Raw genomic sequence first — 23,360 nt, 5'->3', positions numbered from 1 at the left:
GTAGGCTCCACCGCAGCCCAGGCCCCGGATACGTCCAAGCAAACAAACACGGCACGCTGCACCGCTAGGGCATGTCCCAGAACTCAGTCAAACAAACACGCCCATAGATACCAATAGAATAAGAGAGTGGAGAGGAAGAGGGATTGGTGGCGAAGTTTATTTTGTAGCCGTAGACATTGTGCAAGCTGTCTCTAGGTGACGTACTTATCAATTACTCTCTCTGTCTTTTTTTCAGTCAAGTAGCATATTTGCCCATGCTAATGCTATGGGTCACATTAAGTCCAAAGTCAGTTCTATCAAATTTGAAGTACTAAGCTAATTGTGCTTTGTCAAAGCTGCTTCCATAGCACTGAACTAAGCACTGAAAGTTCTCAATGTTTTGCTAATACGACAATGCATTGCATAAACTGGTAAGAGAATGCTAGGAAAAATAAGCTTTATGAACCGAGAGATAAAAACAAGGCATTGCATTTACTACATGTTTCCATAGTTAAGGATAAAATGAAACTACACTGTCTTTCCATAGACAAGGCATTGCATTTACTATATGAAAATGACAGGTTCCTCACTCTTCTCTTTCAGTTCCCCAACAACACTGTCTTCCACGAAGGATGTTATGCTCTCTGCATGGCTCTTATGGATGATTCCAGAACTATGCAAAAACTGAACCATCGTCCATAGAGCACACACTTTCAGTGCTTATTTGTGAGAGCCGGTGATTCTGAGAAATAGGGAACATAACGAGCAAAATCGCCCCGGCATTTGTAATCTTTGAAAGTCGCAATAACACTCACTTTCTTACGGTCCATGTTGTATGCTATCAGCTCACTGGTCAACTGCTGAAAAAAGAAAAGCACATTACAATCTTGATGAATGTCAACCACTTGATACTCTGGCGTGACTCCTGTTTCTCCAAAGATATCCAAAGAGTTCACAGTGCTCTTCAACACCCATTCCTGTCTATCATAATCCTCAAGAACCCATGTGGATAGTTTGTCGTTATTTTGATCAGTAGAATCTATAGTCACACAATGTAGGTGCCCTTGGGATTGACCTAAATAACATGTAATGCTGTGCCTTTGGCTCCCATCAGCCATACCTGGCACAGTGATCATCCTTCTTGCCTTCCCTTGAATATCTACAACAAGTATGTGCTGTCTATCTGGGCCCCAAACTATCAAATGCAGGAAGCCATTAACAAAGGCACAATGATAGTCGAGAACCTCTGTGTAAACTGATGATGCCAGCCTTCCAACTGTCCTTGCTCTTCTTGTTCATCAATTTGGTTTTGACTCCAGGTCCCAGTTTCAGACAAGTAAACATGCAACAACACTATCTCCATGTCCACATCGGGCATCTGGAACTGGACCAAGTGAAAGTGAGAGGATACCGCCAGTTCAAGAGCCAAATAGGTGTGACTTAGCGCATCACGAGAGCCGCAAGCGGGCATGGCTGACCAATGCTTTGTGGTTGGGTTGCACACCATATATGTACCCACTGATAGGTCAGACGGCTCCTGACGGTGCCCCAAAAGGATAAGCCCGTTGCAGGAATCCAAGAAGACGAAGGTCTCGATCCCAGTCGGTTCCGTCAGGAAGGAGAAGGAAGGGTCGATGTCCAGAGGCACAAACCTCACTGTCAGGTCGATGAAACTGAAAATGATACGGGCCAACTTAGTGTCGTCAACCTCGGAGACCTCGCCCGTCTCGACGAACAGTCCTTGCATGGCTTGGGGCAACTTCTTCTGGTGATCGGGGTCAGCAATGAGGTCGCACCACTACGGGAAACAGGGCCTTTGCCGAGTGCAACTTTCTTTGCCGAGGGCTAAAAGTTGGGCACTCGGCAAAGAGCTATTTTGCCGAGTGCCGCACTCGGCAACGATATACACTCAGCAAAGAAGGCTTTGCCGAGGTTCAGGCACTTGGCAAAGCCAGACACTCGGCAAGGCCCTTTTTGCCGAGTGTTAGGCCCTCGGCAAACCCTGGTGCTCGGCAAAAAGCGGCGTCAGGTAACGGCCATCGCCTGCCATCCAGGTTTGCCGAGTGCCAGTGGGTAGGCACTCAGCAAACCACTTCTTTGCCGAGTGCCAGACCCTGACACTCGGCAAAGAATAACGACAAACTATTTTTTCCCACTTTTGAACTCCAAAATTTTTCTCGAGTCCTCCTACAGTACATGAGACTCCATGTTAAAATTTGGTAAATTTTTATGGCTTTTTGCTATATTTAGTTAATTTATTTCATTTAATTGATTTTTTTCGAAAAATGCAAATTTGAATTGCACGTGCATCGAATAATGGAATTTAATGATTCAAAAAAATGATATTCATGGTATTGAGTGTAGTGTAAGGCCGTATCCAGGAACGGACCCGAAATTTCGAACATCTTGTTCACGAAACATGACCACGAACTTGCGAACGAATTGTTTTTAAATTCTATAAAATTCAAAAGAAGTCCAAAAATCATAAAACTTGTCGAGATGTCATGATATCGTATGTGGAGGATGTGATAAAAATTTGAGAAGGTTTGGTGCACGTTATCACGTACAATGCTTATAAACCAGGACATCTCCACATGTGATATCATGTCCTGGTTTGTAAGCATCGTACGTGATAACGTGCATCAAACCTTCTCAAATTTTTATCACATCCTCCACATATGATCTCATGACATCTCGACAAGTTTCATGATTTTCGGACTTCGTTTGCATTTTATAGAATTTAAAAATAATTTGTCCGCAAGTTCGTGGTCATGTTTCGTGAACAAGATGTTCGAAATTTCCGGTCTGTTCCTAGATACAGCCTCACACTACACTCAATACCATAAATATCATTTTTTGAATCATTAAATTCCATTATTCGATGCACGTGCAGTTCAAATTTGCATTTTATGAAAAAATTCAATTAAATGAAATAAATTAACTAAATATAGCAAACAGTTCGGGAAATGTACCAAATTTCGACATGGAGTACCAAGTACTGTAAGAGGACTACAGAAAAAGTTTGGAGGTCAAAATACAAAAACAATGGTTTGCCGAGTGTCATCTTTTGACACTCGGCAAACATGCTCTTTGTCGAGTGCCAGCTGCCAGGCACTTGGCAAAGTGTTCCCTTTGCCGAGTGTCCATGGGGACACTCGGAAAAAAGCGTGGCAAAGTGGTATTTTTTAAAAAAAATACGATGCAGTGCGGTTTAGGGTTTAGATTTCAAAAAAAAAGGAAAACACGTTTGCCGAGTGCCCCGATCTGGCACTCGGCAAACCGACGGGGCAGTCGGCAAACGGCCCATCCACACTTAGACAAACCAGCCACCCAACCATTACCTCCCTCCCTCCCACACACGCACATACGCACACACGCACGTCGTCGTCCCGTCCCGCCCCGCCCCGCGTCGACCGGCCGGCCGTCCCGCCCCGCCCCGCGCACGCCCCGCCCGCTCACCCGCCAGCGCGCCCCTGCCGGAGTGCGCCCACCGCCTTCGCCCGTCCTGCCCCGCCGACGCGCCCCCGCCCGCCCCACCCCACCGACGTGCCCCCGTCGCTCCGCCGTCGACGCACGGCGGCGCGCCCCCGCCGGCGTGCCCCCACCGCCTTCGCCCGCTGGCCCGCCCACACCGATGCGCCTCCGCCGGCCGCCCCAGACACCACGGTCCGTTGGCGCTCGCCGCCCCATGCCCACCGCTCCAACCCCACGGCCCGCGCCCCGACCCACGGCAGCGCCGCCCCAGCCCTCTCGGCACGACCCCGGCCGTCCTCGGTGCACCCCCGACTGCCACGACCATCCTCTCCCCGTCCTCGACGCGCCTCGGCTAACCCCAATGCCCCGACGCCCTCCCAGCCCCCGACACCATAGGTGAGTAGTAGAGTAGTAGTGGTAGTATGTTTTAGTAGAAGTAGAGTTCGGTAGAGTAGTAGTAGTAGGTGGTTGTGGTGGTGGTAGTAGTAGTATAGTAGGTGGTTGTGGTGGTGGTAGTAGTAGTAATAGGTGGTGGTGGTGGTTGTTGTAGTAGAAGAGTAGAGTGGCGGTGGTGGTTGTAGTAGTAGAAGAGTAGAGTGGCGGCGGCGGCGGTGGTGGTGGTGGATGAGACTTGGCAATGATATGTTGAATTGAATGCATATATATATGTGGTTGTTGGCCATCGTGCCGTATGTTTTTTTGCAGGTTTTGGATACCTCACCATGCATGGAAGGTTCTGCCAAAAATTTGAACTGAGATAGTATTTTGTTCTTTTTTTGCAGAGAAGAGCCATCGTAGCCGAGGCGGAGTATCTCGGCGACCCCGATCGTCTTCCTCGCCGCTGTGGGTCTGCCTACACCATGTCGCCTCGCCACTGCACCGACCCGCCATGGCCCCGCTAGCCTGACTCCACCGCCACCCTAGGTACAACCCCTCTTTCCGTATCATGGTCGTAGATCGCGTAACCCAGTTAGGCGTCTCCCGTTCGAAATAGATATGGTTGGAGGTATGTAGATCTTTGCATATCTACGACCGTATCTGTTTTGGATTGTCCATGTTTTTTGGACAGCCCACGGATGCGTAGATGGGTTAGTTTTCATGGTCTATTCCGATCCGAGATAGAGATTCGGCATCACCAACCTATTGTTCTCCGGATACACACTCTCCCTAGCAAGACGTGTATCTGGAGAATAGCTGGGAGGTGCTGCCAAAATTCTATCTCGGATAGGAGTAGACTATGGAGACTAACCTCATCTATGCATCCGCGGGTAGGATTAGGACCTATCCTCACCTATTAGACAGTAGGAACACCATGTAGATGCAATTGATGGTTACTTTGCTCGGTGATATATATGTTAGAGGATGGATGACCGTTAGTGGATGTACATGGGCCGGAGAAGTCAGAGTGATTACACCAATGAATGGATGAACAAGACCAATGCTTTCTTGAACCGTGTATTTGGCAAGGTAGCTAAATCCCCGAGTCTAGTTTTATGTCCCTACAGCAAATGTGCAAATAGGAAAAGGGTAAACAAGGACAACATAGGTAAACATCTTTTGAAGAATGCATTTATGCCGGACTATACCCGGTGGGTCCACCATGGTGAAGCCCATCGTATGGAGAGGAGGTGGTGAGACCACGCATCGAGGCTTATGATGCTGATGCCGGGGTAGCAGACATGTTAGATGACACTCACCAAGCATAGTTCGCTGAAGGACATGAGGAGAAGATGGAGGTAGCCGCATAGGCGTTCTACGACATGATGGACTCGGCACAGAAACCCCTTCATGATCTAACAGCGGTTTCTCAACTAGATGCCATTGGACGCGTAATGGGGTTGAAGTCCAAGTTAAACCTAAGTCGAGAAGGCTTCGATAAGATGTTGGCCGTGATTAGCACCCTACTTCCGGTGGGCCACGTTCTGTCAAAGAGCTTGTACGAGTCACAGAAACTCCTTCGTGCACTTAAGATGCTGTATGAGCAGATACCTGCTTGTCTGAATGGCTACGTCCTATTTAGGAAAGAACACAAGGATGCAAAGTACTGTCCAAAGTGTAAATCCTCCAGATACCTAGAGGTAGACTCTGGTGATGGCCAGAAGAGGTAGCTTACGATCCCCATGAAAATCCTACGGCACCTTCCATTCCTACAAAGGATCCAACGACTATACATGACCGAGGAATCCGTGAAACAGATGACATGGCACAAAAAAGGGCAAACGATACAATGTTGGCAAGATGGTACATCCATCCGATGGTGAAGCATGGATCCGCTTTGACGACAAACATCGTGAGAAAGCCGATGAGGCTCGTAATGTACGTGTTGCGCTGGCAACAGATGGGTTCAATCCTTATGGACTGATGTCGGCCCCATACACTTGTTGGCCCATGTTCGTTATCCCCCTCAATCTTCCCCCTGGCGTCTTCTTTCAACGACAGAACGTATTCTTGTCGTTGATTATTTCTGGACACCCGAGGAGTAATATGGGAGTGTTCATAGAGCCTGTGATCGATGAATTGGTCCGTGCTTGGGAGGAAGGGGTATGGACATACGACCGAGCTACAAAGACAAGCTTCAAAATGCACGTTTGGTACCACTACTCCCTGCATGACTTCCTAGCGTATGGGTTATTCTGCGCCTGGTGTGTTCACGGGAAGTTCTCATGCCCAATATGCAAGGAAGGTCTAAGGTTCATTTGGTTGCAGAAGGGTGACAAGTATTCGTCGTTTGACAAACATCGTCAATTCCTCCCTCTTGACCATCCATTCAGACAAGACATCAAGAACTTTATGAAAGTTGTCGTAGTGTCAGACCCTGCACCACGGATGATGACTAGTGCCGAGGTTCATGCTCAGATAGATGCTCTCATGGCCAATCAAGAAGGTGGTTTTGTGGGATATGGTGATCAACATATGTGGACTCATAAGTTGGGCTTGACGAGGCTCCCCTATTTTCATGACCTTCTTCTGCCACATAACATTGATGTAATGCACACTGAAAAGAATGTCGCCGAGGCACTTTGGGCAACACTCATGGACACTGAAAAGTCTAAGGACAACCTTAAGGCTAGAGTGGACCTGGCAACATTATGCGATAGACCAAATCAAGAGATGCAGCCTCCTAGCATCTCTTGAATCCTAGCATCAATCAAGGGATCCTACCCCGTAGGAAAATGATACCCTTCTTTCATAGGGTGCGGGACCAGGGAGGCCCGGTTCCATTTCTTGGTTCAAAAATATGGTACTGTCCAATTTAGCTCGTACTTAGTTCGACATTCCAAGTTGCTCGTATGTTTGAATAATATAACGATCTATCCTGCTTGAGCTTGCAGGCCCAAACCGATGTGTCTATAAGTGATGAGTTGAGACATGTTGCAAATGGTTGTGCCTTAAGGGTCAGGTCATTTACCAGTTATGACGTGAATAGATATCGCTTTTACACAGCAAGCTACGAGCAGAGTCGGCCTAATAAAAAAACACAAATAGTGGAGTTTTTACGTCCGGCACTGATGGCCTCGACTATTATGGAAGAATTGAAAAAATATACAAACTTTCATTTTATGGTGCCAAACCTTTTAATCCTGTCATATTCAAATGCCATTGGTTTGATCCTCGAGTAACGAGACGGACTCCTAATCTTAGGCTAGTCAAAATTCAACAGGATTCCGTCTATCCAGGAGACGATGTCTATATTGTGGCTCAACAGGCCACACAGGTTTATTATACGTCATACGCGTGCCAAACCAAATGGCATCTTAAAGGTTGGGATATCGTGCACAAGGTCTCGCCACACGGTAAACTACCTGTCCCAAACGATGAAGATTACAACTTCAACCCACACACATATGACGGAGAGTTCTTTCAAGAAGAGGGGCTAGAAGGGAGGTTTGAGATAGACTTAACCGAAGCCATCGGAATGGAACTAGACAATGAAAGGGTTGATGACGAGGACGCTAGAGATGATGTGCAAAATGTGAAGGACTTTGAAATGCTTGAGCGATTATGTTTAGGCAATGACAATGAAGACAACATTCCTCCTTCGGATAGTGTTGATTATTTGGGCAATGACAATGTTGATAGTGATGACGAGACCTATGATCCAGCTAATCCCAATCATGAAGATTATTTCTAATACATGTAATACTATGTTTTTGTAATTATGTTTTGTTTATTTTGCATCTATTTCTATTTCTAATTACGTCTTGTTTATTCTTTTTAATTGCAGGTGATTGAACAAAGATGGCGGGCCAAAGCGACCGTCACAGGGACGTGTCCTCGCTTTACCAAACACCACGCACTACAGATGCCGCTGTAGGTGAGGGGCCGTCGGACAGGAGGAGAAGGAGGAGCAGCGACCGCAGGAGGCAGTCGCCGCCTCCTCCTACCACACAGCGTGAGGAGTGCGAGGAGGAGGCGAGACCTGGGGACGACGACGAGCTGGTTCGGCAGACAGACGAGGAGGAGGGGCGCACAAGGGGGAGGGGACGCACAAGGAGGATGGTACGGGTTCCGCTTCGTCTGGTTCGTCCAACGTCTACTTGCGAGGTCCGGCGAGCCTCCCTCCGGTTCCGCTTCCTCACCAACGCCCAACGATTCACCCCGAAGGGCAAAAGTAAGTAACTTTAGATTTAATCGCCACCACTTCATATGATATGTTGAAAATTGATAGAGAAACTAATAATTTTTCTTAATCACTTGTGCAGGAACTGGACGATTATGTTAGGTGGTGGTCATAGACGCCTGGTCAATGGCGTCCTGGGTCTTCTATGTAGGCAACACTACCCTGGCCTGGTTGACTACGCCAGCAGGAGGGAGCCGGCCTAGATGTTTGACCACTACGCCACCGCCCCCAATGTGGGTTACCCCAACAAGGCGAAGCGGGTGAAGGCGGAGTTTTGGGTAAGTCTCCCTCGCACTACACTACTCAATACATCGCATTCATTGGACTTTTCTTGAAATAATGAATGGATACATCACGTCTATATGTAGACTTATTTCAGATGCGAGGAGGGATCTGAGGCCAGGGCAGATTTGGTGGCTACCAAAGCCTGTAAAAAACTCATTACCGACATGCATCACGAGACGCGCATCTAGGCCATCATAACCTACTACGGGTCGAAACTTGGAGAGAAGGTCAGCAAAGAAGAAGCAAGAACGATGACGCTGATCCGGGACCAGTTCCTTGAGGTAGATAAAGAGCATTAATATTGATTCATTTTGAGATTAAGTTGGTTTAATTTGATCTTTTTATATGTCAAATATTTGATGATGTGTAGATGTGTCCCTGGTGGTGCTCCTCATATCCTGAGTGCTGGGCAATGATCGTGGACAAGTGGTTCACTCCCGGGTGGGCGAGACGCACGATGCTGCCCGGGAGCAGCGTTTGCAGATGCAAGGTCCAACACACCATCAAGGCAACTGCAACCTCGCTGGATACAAACAATTATGGGTACGTGAATTCATTTATCTATTCTGACACTCAATTATGCTTGATTTCTAATCATCTTGCTGTCTTTCTCGCAGTCGGAGGCACATGGTGGCCAGCAATGCTCCGACTTCTAGGCATGGTGTATGTCCCACAAGGGCAAGACGACGTCTGGCGTCTCCTACAACCCGAAGGACCCGCCCGAGGCGTACACCAACCTGAGCGTCCACACCCGCATCAGTGAGTACACGTCGGCGGCAAGGTTGGTCCATGGGCCAGAGTACGACCCGAGCACCGAGGACTTTGATGCAAAGATCGTCATGAGGGTGGGTGGAGGCAAGAAGCATGGGTGGTACTGGCTTGGTGACAGCGTCATCGACTCAACCTCTACTCCCTCTCTCTCCCAGATCCGAGCACGGAGCACGAGCGCAAGCCCGGCCATACGACCACGGCCAAGCGCTTCACAGCAACGGGTCGACGCACTCAAGGTTATTCCTGTTTTACTCGTCGTACATTGATCTTTACACACCTTAATTAGCTTTGCATTACTGAAACATTGGAGTGAAATATTGCAGGCCCGGCTGGAAGAAGAAGCAAGGCAACGTCAGGACCTGGCGGCCCAGCTATAGTCCGAGCGAGCCGCGCGAGAGGACCAGGCGTAGAGGATGGCGGAAATGATGAAGTTCATGCAGACTCTTGGGCAACATACGGGTCTAGCTGTGCCACCTGGGCTGTTCGCTCCACCTCCGACTCCTGCAACTGTAGCTACTCCTGTGAGTTTTCGTTTGTGCTTTGCTTGTATGACCTAGATTAGCTATCCAAGTAATCTTGTCTAACGCATGCAATCTCTTCTCCTTTGTGCAGCCTCAGTCGGAGGGTTCAAATAATCCAGCTCATGCGCCTCCGACTGATCCAGCTTTTCCTTCACCAGGCACTCAGTTTACACCTTGGTGATGAGTAGCATTAGTTGTATTTGCATTTGTTGTTCACTTGGTGATGTATTTCTGATATACTTGTGATGCACTAGTGGTATATTTGGATAACTGTGATATATGTGATAGATGTTTGGATTGATGTATGTGATATATGTGATATATTGTGATGAATGTGATATATGCGATGGATGTGATAAATATGTGATGTATGTTTGGATGGATGTGAGATATATGTGATAATTTATGTTTGTCGTGATGGAATGTAAAAAATGAATAAAAAACTGGTTTTGGTCAGTTTGCCGAGTGCAATGGTCACTGCACTCGGCAAAGCTGGAAAAAGGGGCGCCAACCCGTTTCCCAGCTTTGCTGACCATGGCACTCGGCAAAGAATTGTTTAAAAAAAATAAAAAACTTTGCCGAGAGCCACCCGTCCGGCGCTCGACAAAGAATTTTTTTAAAAAAATAAAAAACTTTGCCGAGTGCCATCCCGGGCGGCGCTCGGCAAAATTTTTTTAAAAAAATAAAAATAAAAAACTTTGCCGAGAGCCAGCCCGGGCGGCGCTCGGCAAAGAATTTTAAAAAAAATGAAAAACTTTGCCGAGTGTCGCCCGGGTTGGCACTCGACAAAGCCGCCATCACCGTTTCCTACGCCGTGACGGCTCGTTTTCTTTGCCGAGTGCCCGACAAATGGCTCTCGACAAAGGCTGCTTTGCCGACCATTTTTTCCCCGAGTGGCCTTTGCCGAGTGTATTTAGGGCTTTGCAGTCGGCAAAGTGCCTGAATCCAGTAGTGCACCAGGCTTTGGCCACGCACTTGAAGCGGCAGACGGACTTGACAGGGACGCGGGAGAGGATCTCCACCGGGGGTCGTCAGGGATGCCGGACGCCGCGCCGGCGCTCGTCTTAGCAGCCCTCCATGCCTCCCTTCGAGAGCAGTCTGTGTGAAAAATGGGGACCGGGATGGAGGTGAGGGGATGCGATGCGAGGGGGAAAATGCAGCAATGGGGAGGCAAAGGGGCCTTACCAGACACCGGAGATGGTCGTGATCGACGGCGCCAGCGCAGGGCGGTGCCGAGGCTGAAGATTCGAATTCGATTCGATATTCGGGGGATTCTAAACCCTAGAGCCGCCCGCTCGTCAGGTCGGTGTCCGTGGCTGCGGCCGGAGCTAGAGCTAATGAGCACTCGGCGGAGTGCGGACAATGTCGTGTCTAGAGGAGTTTGGGCTTCATGTAAATTTAGATTTTGGACTGGGCCTGAAGCCTGAGTGATGGGCCGCAAAGTGGGCTGTCTCGTCTTTGTTCATCTGTGTACTTGCTAGCTAGCCGTAGAGCCTGTCATTGAGTACCACGAGAAATTGAGAGAAATTCCTATAATTTGAAAAGAAAAAAAACTTATATTAGACCAACTTATATTGAGTGATTGCTAAATTGACACCATCTCAGAATTCCTATAATTTTTTTTAAAAATGCAATTTTATCGTCGTACCGTTGGACGCAAAATGGTGTGCAAAGGAGTACCACGAGAAATTGAGAGAAAAACATAGGCAATGTGATAACATACTGCCATGTGACATTAACTTATCTTCTACTTCACACTACTAGTACTGTATCAAAAAAAAAGATAAAAATGCGCAACGTGAACATAGTACAGGCTCAGTACCGTGGAGGAGCTGGAATCATCTTCTGACGAATGTCTGACAACTCAATACAAATAGCACAACTCTTCAGTGCAACTCAGTATCCACACCACACAAACATCCAAGCCCGTCTAGCTAGCTCTCAAACAGAATCTAATCCCTGATTACATTAAAGATCGAGGCTAAATTAGCAAATGCAATCACAGACTACGCAAGGCACACCAGGGAAGTAGCAATTTGTGAATGCAGCAGTTGAATCAGCTTATTCTAGTAACAAACAAAATGCATGTCATATGGAAGTTTTGTTTCTTCATACATGCATAAGATTGGGCAGCAGTGGTCACAAACCACAGTTGAGAATGGAAGCAAGCAGTTGGATACACAGTTACGGATACGAGTTTGCTCCCTCCGTCCCTTAAAACAGTTCGTTCTGGAGGTTTGGAGTCTTTTCACAAAGAAATTCGTTTGAGGTGGTCCACCGTTTCTGAGACGAGTTTGCCCCCGCATTAACGCAGCCTCAGCCCCATCGTTTAGCGCATGCAGTCATAGATTAACTGCTCTTCGTTTCCAGCGCATGGAACACTTCACCAAAACTCCGCAGAGCGAGGGATCGACCCGCGGCCGCTCGTTTGAGATCTCGCCTCGGTAACCGATAGGACAGAGATAGATACTCGTTGATGAAATGCGCAGGACGCTATTTAATAGGAGTAAATAGGAGAAAATTGACTACAATTAATCACTCGTTGGTATGCTAAATAATGTGAAAACGAACTTATTTCTGGGACGGAGGGAGCATAGACAAGTGATCGTTTGCAAATTCACCTCGACGTATAGACACAAAGTAACTCACCAGCTCGGCCCCCGGACCATCCAGCCGGCAGGCTCTTTTCTTCTCGCCGTTCGGCCGGCAGCCGGCGGTTACGAACGTCGTGCTGACAAGGCCAGCTGATCAGAAGCTGAGATATGGAAGAGGCTCCCGTGACGGTAGCCACGGTGGCCCTCAGGCCCTGGGTCCTGTCGTAGCGAAGCTGAGCGCTTTGCTGCGGCGGCGGCGCGGTGACCGTGAGTACCAGCTTCGGCGGCAGACTCGGAAGGACGTGAAGCTCATCACGTCCAAGCTCAAGTCCATCCACTCAATCCTTTGGGTGATATGGGAGAGGGAGGATGTCGATGCGGAAGGCAAGGAGCTGAGGATGGAAGCGTGGCGTCTCGCCGACGACATGAACGACGCCATCGACGACTTCATCGTCAGTTTGAAGCGCAGCAACGACGGCAGGTGCTTCATGGAGGAGGACAAGACCCAGCCGAGTCCCTTCCAGGATCTGAAGAGAAGGGCCGACGATGTGTCGGAGCGGTGCCGCAACAAGTGGAAGATGGAGACTGCCCACACCACCGTCTCGAGCTTATTTTCAAGAACAAAAGCCACCGTCCACGACTTTGGCCCTATGTCCACAAGGACATTTCAGAGCTTGTGGAGATGGAAGAACCGAGGGATACGCTCATCAAACACCTGGTAGGAGAAGAGGAGAGCACACCACAGCTTAAGATGGCATCCATCCTTTCTTCTTAAATACACTACCATATAAATTGGTAATCGTGCGAAGAGAGTATATCATTTCTTCTCTCTCTTCTTAAATACACTACCATATCATAAAAAATACCTATGTGGCAACCTATTTAATAAAAATAAAACTCGTATGAAACTCCGACCGAGACTAGCCTAAGTGACAAGTTGCATGAATTTTCGCATGCCTGTGATTGTCTGGGATCACCCTCACAACCCCAGGCCTCATGCAATACTTCCCTTACCTTGTTCCTTTTATATTCACTTATCTGTTCGAGGTCATATTTGAGACCCTAAATGAACTCAAACAAGAAAATTTTGAACTAAAATATTTTAGATTTCTTTGAGCATTACAACGTTAGTTTAGGTCACTTCTCTGTCTAAGGTCATTTAAAAAATTAAAAAATATATAAATTTGAATAATTGTTCTTAGAACAAGATTTTCGAGCCCCAAATAATTATTAATGAAAAGGTCAACTACAAAGTTTCATATCTCTTAGAGTACTACAACTTTGGTTTAGGTCATTTCTTCAATCTAAGTACTTTTAAAAATTCAAAAAATGAATTTCAATAAACCTAAAAACTTAAAAACTGAATTTCCAGGTACTAAATGTTTTCAAATGAAAACATAGCCACCTACAAAAGTATATATCCCTTCTAGTACTACAACTTTGGTTTAGATCTTTATTTTACCTGAGATCATTTGGAAAATTAAAAAAAAAGTATTTTAAGATTTAAAAACTTTAAATAATTTTTTCGTGCACTAAATGTATTGAAATAGAAAAGTAGGCAACTACTAGGTTGTAGATCTCTTCTGTTACTATAACATTAATATAAAATTTGTCTTCATCCAACTTAATTTGCAAAAAATTATGCAATTTACTATGCTCCACCCATTTTTAGAGGTGGGCCAAATTTTCCTACCGCCTCTGCCTCCATTTCTACAGGCGACTTAGAGGTGATTCAGCTTATCAACCCTCTTTAAAATTACAATCATCTCTAAAAATTAATTTCTAGAGGCGGGATAGCTCAAAAACCATTTGAGATGCGGATTTTGATTGAGCCCCATCTAGCAGGAAAGTTCTTGTGTTAAAAATATTTTTTTAGTAGTGAATTTTTATGATTTATATTTTTTTCTAGGGCATCTTATAATTAACGTGTAGACTTTGAGGTCTCTAATTAGTAACAGTGTGATAAGATGCTCATGTATTGCTTCCATGACGGTTGCATCATGACTTGATGAGCACCTTAAGTTCTCATCCTTTGCTTTCAGATGTGCTTGCTGCGTATATGTTGTTGCATTCAAGTTTTCTGCGTATTTATGCATGAATTAGGCCTTTAGGCCACGGTTTGTTTGAATCCTATTGTGTATGACTCTATTTAAATATTGCAATAATAATTGAGATTTAGTTTGTGATGCCTTTCTTTTGGAATCAGGACTAATATAATAATACAAGATGCATGCATATTGGATCTCTAGAAAGAGTATCCGACAAAATTACAAATCATGCAGACATAGTGAATAAGTGACATATTTCTATGTATCTTGTCAATTAATAAGTGCATTTAACAATTTTTTGTCCATTTTAAAACTTTTTATAGGTACTTGGTTATAGTTGATGATATCTGGCATTACGGAGAATGGAAAATCATAAAGATGTTTCTACCAGATAATAATCTGGGCAGTAGAATTGTCACGACAAGTCGTGTTATTGCTATAACTGAGAAGTGGCGCCATGATTTTGGTCTACAAAATTTATTATCTTAGAAATGCTGTCCAAAAAATGATAAATATGAAGCCTGACGTGGTTGGAGAAGGTTTTGACCATGACCATGGTATTGTGAAAATGTGTCGTGGTATACCGTCAGCAGTGGCTTGTATGATGTCGGCACTGGCAAAGGAGCAAGAGCGTCAAGAACAACAAGGGCTGCGTGTAGTAAGTGTTGGAAATATGTGCCTAAAATACATTATAGATTTTGTTTGGAGGAAAAACTCATAGATAAAAAATGATGCAAGCATATAACACAAGTAAACAGGCAACATACTGACTAGAACTGGATTGCGCAAGGAAATTACTCAATGATCCCGCGCAGAACGTAGTCGAACGTGTTGAAGTAGATGTTGCAGATCACCAAGCGGTCGCGTGTAGACGCTGTCCAAAAACCTGATTGTCGCACCGTGCAGGAGTCTCGCGGCAGTGGTTTCGGAGATCCCGCTCTATTCAAGTCCGGTGCACACAGAACTCAAAGGTCGACGAGGCGCAGCAGCGAGAAGCTCAGCACAACGAGTGGGAAGGTGAGCGTGTGAATACACCCTTCAACCAGGATGTCTCCTGATTTTATAGGCCTTCATAGTGCATCAATTCCCCTCATCAAGTAGCAAAAACTGCTCAACTTAATGACAGAAAATGCTGCAACCAAATAGCAGAAACTGACACACCTTATTACTGTTTAAAACGGCAGTTTCAATCACATTGAAGCGCCATTATGCTCAGCATAAAAAATGGAAACTGCACAAATAATAGCCTGCTGTACACGTACGCGTCGCGCTCGCCGCAAGTCACAAGTCACGCGATTTTTCACGCGAAAAATGCGCTCGAGCTGCGCGTGCGTGTAGCAACAGTCTCCTTCTCTCTCATTTTTACCTATTTTGCATAGAGAGGAGACTCCCATATTTAAGCAAGGCAACCTCTCCTTGAATTAGCAATATGGAACTATAGGTTGTGCATGCTTTGGAATTTTTCAAATTAGGCCAAACATGGGCCTAAATCCAACAACCCCCCACCAATTCCAAAGCTACTGTACTGAACATTCTTTATATATACCAGATTTTTAGTATAAGTCCCGTACGGGTTGAACTTACACCTAGATCAACCAGGTCCATCTTCCAGCAGCTTATGAATGGACTAAGCCTTGAATTCATAGTTTTTTGCTGTCAGATTTCTCTTGAAGATCCAACTGGTACTAGGCTGCAAGAACGCCAAGTCCAAACGGAGCTTTTAAAGGTCTTGCTCCTCGATCTTCTCATGAGCTTTCCAAAGAGTACCCCACTCTCATGAACTGCGACCTAACAGTTTAGCTCACATAGGTGTATTCATTTTAGGTATCCTATAGGACAATACATTTTCCCTCGGTGGACACTAGAATACATTAAGGCTTAATAGCCAGCCTTCCATACAGAAGAGAGTACATTTCATGGAACATGGGTAATTTTAATTTTTTTAAACAGTCTGTACTCCCTGTTACAACAGTAACTTGTTTTTCTCATTTTCCAAATAAGGGATCTCCTATCAAAGGAAATGAGTTGCCATTACTTTGCAACTAAATGGGTCTCAACCCCATGTCCATGTTTGCAACAGAAATCGCTGTCCGTGCAAGGCCTTTTGTAAAGGGATCTGCTAGATTTTTTTCACTGCGAATATAATTCACAGCATTTACTCCGGAGTTTTTCAGCTTTCTAACAGATTTAAGCCTCCGCTTCACATGTCTCGAGGACTTCGAATTATCCTTAGTACTCGTAACTTTGATCAATACCGTTTGGTTGTCACAATACATAAGGATTGCCGGAACTGGTTTCTCTACCAGTGGCAAGTCCATGAGTAGCTCTCTTAGCCACTCGGCCTCAACAGTAGCCGTGTCAAGTGCTACAAGCTCAGCTTCCATGGTAGACCGCGTCAAAATGGTTTGTTTACATGACCTCCATGTAACTGCAGCACCTGCTAGTGTAAACACATAGCCACTCGTGGCTTTAATTGCATCTGCATCAGAAATCCAGTTGGAATCACTATATCCTTCCAATATAGATGGATAACCAGTATAGTGAATTCCATATTCGATTGTACCTCTCAGGTAACGTAACACTCTCTCTAGTGCATCCCAATGATCCTTCCCTGGATTGGAAGTAAAACGACTTAGTTTGCTCATAGCAAAAGATATATCGGGACGTGTTGCACCAGCGAGATACAAGAGGGACCCAATTATTTGTGAATATCTCAAATGGTCCAACCCTTCGCCTTTATTTGTCCTTAGCTTTACACTAGCATCGTAGGGCGTAGGTGATACTTTGGCATTCTCAAAGCCAAAGCGACACAGTATTTTTTCCACATAATAAGATTGATTTAGAATAATCCCATTCTCATTTTTGATCAACTTAATATTCAGGATAACACTTGCTTCACCCAGATCCTTCATGTCGAAGCATGAAGATAAGAATGATTTGACCTCGTCAATCACGGCAGTGTTAGTCCCAAATATGAGTATATCATCCACATACAAGCACAAGATCACTGTTTGACCCCCACCATGGCGATAGTATACACACTTATCTGCTTCGTTTACAACAAAACCAGCAGAGGTTAAGGTTTGATCAAATTTTTCATGCCATTGTTTGGGTGCTTGTTTTAGGCCATACTTTACCCTCCTGTCCCTTAGCCACAAAACCATTAGGTTGCTCAATATAGATTTCTTCCTCCAACTCTCCATTAAGAAAAGCTATCTTTACATCCATTTGATGAATGTGTAGACCATAGGAAGCAGCTAATGCAATGAGCACCCTAATGGTGGTTAACCTAGCCACAGGTGAATAGGTGTCAAAATAATCTTCACCTTCTTTCTGGGTAAAGCCTTTGGCCACAAGCCTCGCTTTATATTTTTCAATCGTGCCATCTGGTCTTATCTTTTTCTTGAAAATCCACTTACATCCAATAGGTTTGCACCCAATAGGACGTTCAGTGATTTCCCAAGTCTCATTTGTCATGATGGAGTCCATCTCGCTATGGACTGCCTCTTTCTAATAGTCAGCATCCGAAGATGCATAAGCATCAGCCAGAGTCATAGGCACGTCGTCCACAAGGTATACAATAAAGTCATCTCCAAAAGATTTCTGAACCTTTTATCTCTTACTCCTGCGTGGAGTGATGTCTGAATTGTTATCCTCCTCATTATTCTCTCGCAGAGGTATGTTCTCAACTTGTTCAGAGTTAGGAATGGCTGCATCCAGATTTTCTAAAGTACTGCTACTCGGTCTCATAGGAAAGATATCCTCAAAGAAAGTAACATCCTTAGGCCCTGTTTGGTTGGGCTTTTGGCTTTGGTTTTTGGCCCCAAAAGCCAAAAGCCCAACCAAAGGGGCTACTTTTGGAGGGTGCTTTTTCAGAAGCAGCTGATTTTCCGTAGTTCATTTTTGAAAGCTGGTTTGACCCTACTTTTGGCTTTTGGCTTTCTGCTTTTCGAAATTGGTGGAATAAAAAGCTCTTCCATAGTTGTTTCAAGAGAGATAAAGATAAAAGGTATATTTTATACTTGTTTAACTAAATAGCTTTCAGCTTTTCTATAGCTCACAGCCCACAGCAGCTTTTCCACAGCTCACAGCCCATAGCAGCTTTTTCCCACAGCCACAGCCCAACCAAACAGGGCCTTAGACTCCATTTTTGTATCTACTATAATCTCTGGAGTATCGGATTTAACTACCAAGAATCTATAGGCAGGACTATTCTCAGCGTATCCTATAAAAATGCAATTGACTGTTTTCGGCCCAAGTTTTCTTTTCTTCGGCTCTGAAATGTTGACTTTCGCCAAACATCCCCACGTTCGCAGAAAGTTGACATTGGGTTTTCTGCCCCTCCATGCCTCGTATGGAGTTATGTCACTTCTCTTGGTGATAACTCTATTGAGCACAAAATTTACAGTCAAGATTGCTTCCCCCCACCACATCTTTGGCATACCGGCACTCTCTAATAAGGCATTCACCAAATCTATAAGTGACTGGTTTTTCCTCTCAGCTACACCATTTGATTGTGGTGAATAGGGTGGTGTAAATTCATGGATAATCCCATGCTTAGAACAGAAATTAGAAAAATCATTAGAGATATACTCTCCTCCCCGATCATCTCTAAGTCTCTTAATCTTCTTTTCTAACTGGTTCTCAACCTCTGCCTTATATATTCTAAAATAGTTCAGCGCTTCATCCTTAGACTTCAGCAAGTAAACATAACAGTAACGTGTTGCATCATCAATAAAAGTAAGAAAATACTTTTTTCCTCCTTTAGTCAAAACACCATTCATCTCACATAAATCAGAATGGATCAAATCTAGTGGTGCCAGATTCTTCTCAGACTCTAATGCCTTAAAAGGTTTTCGAGGTTATTTTGCTTGCACACAAGTTTGGCACTTAGAATTCTTGACTATATCACATTTAGGAATTAACTTAGATCTGGATATTTTAGCAATTGTATCAAAACCAACAAGACAGAACCTCGAATGCCATACATCAGCAGAATTTTTATTCAAACCAGTAGTAATATTCAAACTATAACAAGAATCCATAGTACTTAGGCGGAACAAGCCTCCGCTGTCATAGCCTTTTCCTATAAAAGCCCCAAATTTAGACACTACAACTTTATTCGACTCGAATACTAGCTTATAACCACTCCTACACAGGAGAGACCCACTCAGTAGGTTCTTGTTTATCGCAGGTGCATGCTGGACATTCCTCAATTGGATGGTTTTCCCTAAAGTGAGCTTCAGATCTACCGTACCAACACCAAGAACAGAAGCACGCGTTCCATTTCCCATTAGGACGCTGGAAGTCCCTACTGCCTGATACGAAGAAAATAAGGAAGCATCAGAACACACGTGAACATTTACACCAGTATCAACCCACCAGTCGATAGACTGAAATGCAGAATAAACAATAGGAGATTTACCGTACCCTCCTGAAGTCGAGGCCTCGCCAATGGTCACATTAGTGAACTTTTTGCTCAGTTTAGTGGTCCTGTCCTTGCGGTCAGGACAATCCTTGGCAAAGTGACCAGGATTACCGCACACAAAACAGGTGAGATTCTTCAGATCCTTCTTCTCTGTTTTCTTCTCTGTTTTCTTCTTTTTAAAGCTAGTAACCTTATTCGCCTTGGGACCGACCCTTCTTCTTGTTAAATTGTTTCTTGTTTTGAACAAAATTGGCACTGTTCTGCACGTTCTTCACCTGCACATCTTTTGCCCTTGCCTTCTCTTCCACATCAAGAGCTGCAATGAGATCTTCAATAGAAATCTCTTCTCTTTTGTGCTTCAGAGCTGTAGCAAAATCACGCCACTCTGCAGGAAGTTTAGCAACAATCAGTGCTGCAACAAACTTTGGAGGTAAAGCACATCCCAAATGTGCAATCTCGCCAACCAGAAGCTGGAGGTCGTGTGCTTGAGTTACAATTGATTTAGCACTGTCCATGCTGAAATCAAAGAACTTTTCGCATACATACAGCCAGCGACCGGCTTCGGCTTCTGCATATTTTTGCTCCAAATCCTCCCACAGCATGGTGGCCGATGAGTAATTCATATACACATCATAGAGTTGATCCGCCAAAATGGTGAGGATGCAGCCCAATGCGGTGTTATTCGCATTCTCAAACTGCATGGTCTGTTCCTCTATGATGGGAAACACAGGGTATATCACCCACCACAGCCCCAATGACATGAGCCAAAACTTGGACCTTGTCTGCCATCTGCGGAAGTTCTCACCTCCAAACCTCTCAGGTTTTATGGCATCAGATGCATTATTTGCCATTGCTAGATCACAGAAATAGGCACAATCAGGTTTTTGGAATGTTGGAAATATGTGCCTAAAATACATTCCAGATTTTGTTTGGAGGAAAAACTCATAGATAAAAAATGATGCAAGCATATAACACAAGTAAACAGGCAACATACTGACTAGAACTGGATTGCGCAAGGAAATTACTCAATGATCCCGCGCAGAATGTAGTCGAACGTGTTGAAGTAGATGTTGCAGATCACCAAGCGGTCGCGTGTAGACGCTGCCCAAAAACCTGATTGCCGCCCCGTGCAGGAGTCTCGCGGCAGTGGTTTCGGAGATCCCGCTCTCTTCAAGTCCGGTGCACGCCGAACTCAAAGGTCGACGAGGCGCAGCAGCGAGAAGCTCAGCACAACAAGTGGGAAGGTGAGCGTGTGAATACAGCCTTCAACCAGGACGTCTCCTGATTTTATAGGCCTTCATAGTGCATCAATTCCCCTCATCAAGCAGTAAAAACTGCCCAATTTAATGACAGAAAATGCTGCAATCAAATAGCAGAAACTGACACACCTTATTACTGTTTAAAATGGCAGTTTCAATCACATTGAAGCGCTATTACGCTCAGCATAAAAAATGGAAACTGCATTGGAGCTTGGGTACAACCATCTTCCCCATCATATGTTGAAGACCTGCTTGTTATACTGCAGCATATACCCTGAGGGTCACGGTTTTAAAAGGGATGATTTGATCAGACGATGGATCGCTGAAGGTTTCTTTTGTAAGGAGGAGGCAGCAGAAGATTACTTTGACGAGCTTGTCAGCAGGGGATTGTTTGGTGGTTATGACAAAATTTCCTACCAACTGCTCCCCATGATGCAAAATTACCTTAGATGGAAGTTGCGAGAATACAATTTTTGGTAGTGCAAGCCTAATTTGGCGTGTACGTGACGAGTGGCAGTGTTGTGTGCTAACCTCACCTATATCGGCCCTGTCGATTTCATGCACCGAAAGGGGACAATTTGGCTTGATTGGCATCATACAAATTTTGATTGTCATAAAAGTTGATAGGCATTCGATATTAAGATTGCTGAGCAATAGGGGCTGATCCACTAGTAGACACACCATGAGGCAAACTAGTAGGATGATCAACATGCTTACTTTCTAATCAATTAAAACATGTCATGATCACATTAATAGCAGAGAGTGAGTTATTATCACCTTCTTGTGAATCATCTAAAATCTTAGCATAATCAAGCATGAGTAGGAGGCAGATCATCACCTTTCCATCATCTTTTACCACAGTTGTAGACATGGAAGTTGAATGTGGTCACCAAAGATGGGATCTTTGTATTGGGTGATGACGACTCCCTCGCGATCTATTGTGTTACTCGAACAAGTTGCTTTTAGTTCAGTGATGAATATCGCTTCTAGCATTTGGCGAAGGTTGTTGAGGAGCTAATGAAGGCGAGACAATGTTGTTTTGAATGGTGGCATCACCCTTCTTCGTGTCGTTGTCTTTAGACATGCTTGTCCCCAATAGAGTCGCCAAAAAGTGAAACATGATTGTCTCCAATGGAGTCGCCAAAAAGTGTGTTGATGCAAAATCCGGTCACACACGAGCAAGGGTAAGCTAGCCCAAGGCCGCACATGGCCTAGCGTGCAGATTCGACACACAAAACCATTCGAACAGGATCTCAAGATTCTGCGGGACAGGATCTCAAGATTCTACGGGAGATGCCCAACCTTTCGAACCTGATGCTAAGGTTCGAAGGTGTCCCCAGAAAGCCGATAGCCATTAGCAGTGGAGGGTTCGCAAAGCTCCAGTACCTCACTGTTGACAGCCGAGTGCCACGGGTTACATTCCAGGAAGGAGCTATGCCGAGCCTAGAGTGGCTTGTGTCCGAGTTCCAGTTCTACGGGAAAAAATTGTAAAAATGACACTCGAAAGAATGACTCTTGATTATGCTGCTAGTCCCATTTTTGCAAATCGCCCGTTCTACGGTGGCCCACCAAATACAGACCACCCTATGAGGGTATCAATCACCTCCATAATGTTGACTTCTGATGCAACGGATGGTATCGAGGAGACAGCCCGTGCATCAGCGCCACAATCGACGTCGTGATAAAAGAAGCCTGGGAGCATCCAAGAGGATTAGACTTGAAGTGTCAGTCAGGGGCCAGAAGATGGTTTTCCAGAGGCCCGAAATTGCAGAGAGTTCTGAAGGTAGCAATGAGGCTAGCAGCAGTGGGGCGATCAAGATCGAGGAGATCCAAGCTTAATTCATCACATCTTGCCTCAGTATTGCCTAAATATACAAAGGTAACCTGTTTGGCACGTGTAAAGCAGGACCGTAGCGTTTTACTAACAGAATGCTAAACTAATAGCCCCTTCTTTTCCTTCCTTTATTACTGTGGCAGGTCATTGATCAATAGTACAAGCTGTGTTGGCCCACAGGATCATCGGCTCAGGTGAGTTGACCACTCACCGATCTTGCCGAGCACCCACTAGCCGCGCCGACCACGAACAAGCGTCGTCCGACCACACGCACTATGGCTAGAGTTAGAAGAAGATGGGAGAATAGAGCATACACGCACACAGCAAAGACACCAGCATTGGCCGGAGCCCTGTATAGGAGATGGCAAATCTAAACTCTCTTTACTGAGTTGCCGTGGTATCATATTTATACAACTCTATCCTTCTAGTCCTAGTATAGCTGTCATGCTGTTACAGGAACTAGATAACATACAGGGCTGACTCTGCGCCGGCCACTACATGTGCCTACAGTTCTACAGGTGAGCCATGCGGCGCCTACACCTGCAG

At 45.2% G+C, this 23,360-nt stretch overlaps 1 pseudogene; it reads right to left on the bottom strand.

Moving 5' to 3' along the window:
* Window positions 1-635: 635 nt before the first annotated feature.
* Window positions 636-11,977, bottom strand: LOC136548165 (putative F-box protein At1g19160; annotated as a pseudogene).
* Between the last annotated feature and the right edge of the window lie 11,383 nt (window positions 11,978-23,360).

Source organism: Miscanthus floridulus, chromosome 4 (assembly GCF_019320115.1).
Source record: "Miscanthus floridulus cultivar M001 chromosome 4, ASM1932011v1, whole genome shotgun sequence".
In the NCBI taxonomy this organism is placed as follows: Eukaryota; Viridiplantae; Streptophyta; class Magnoliopsida; order Poales; family Poaceae; genus Miscanthus; species Miscanthus floridulus.
The sequence above is the reverse complement of the archived record's forward strand: the minus strand, read 5'-3'. Positions and strand labels throughout refer to the sequence as shown.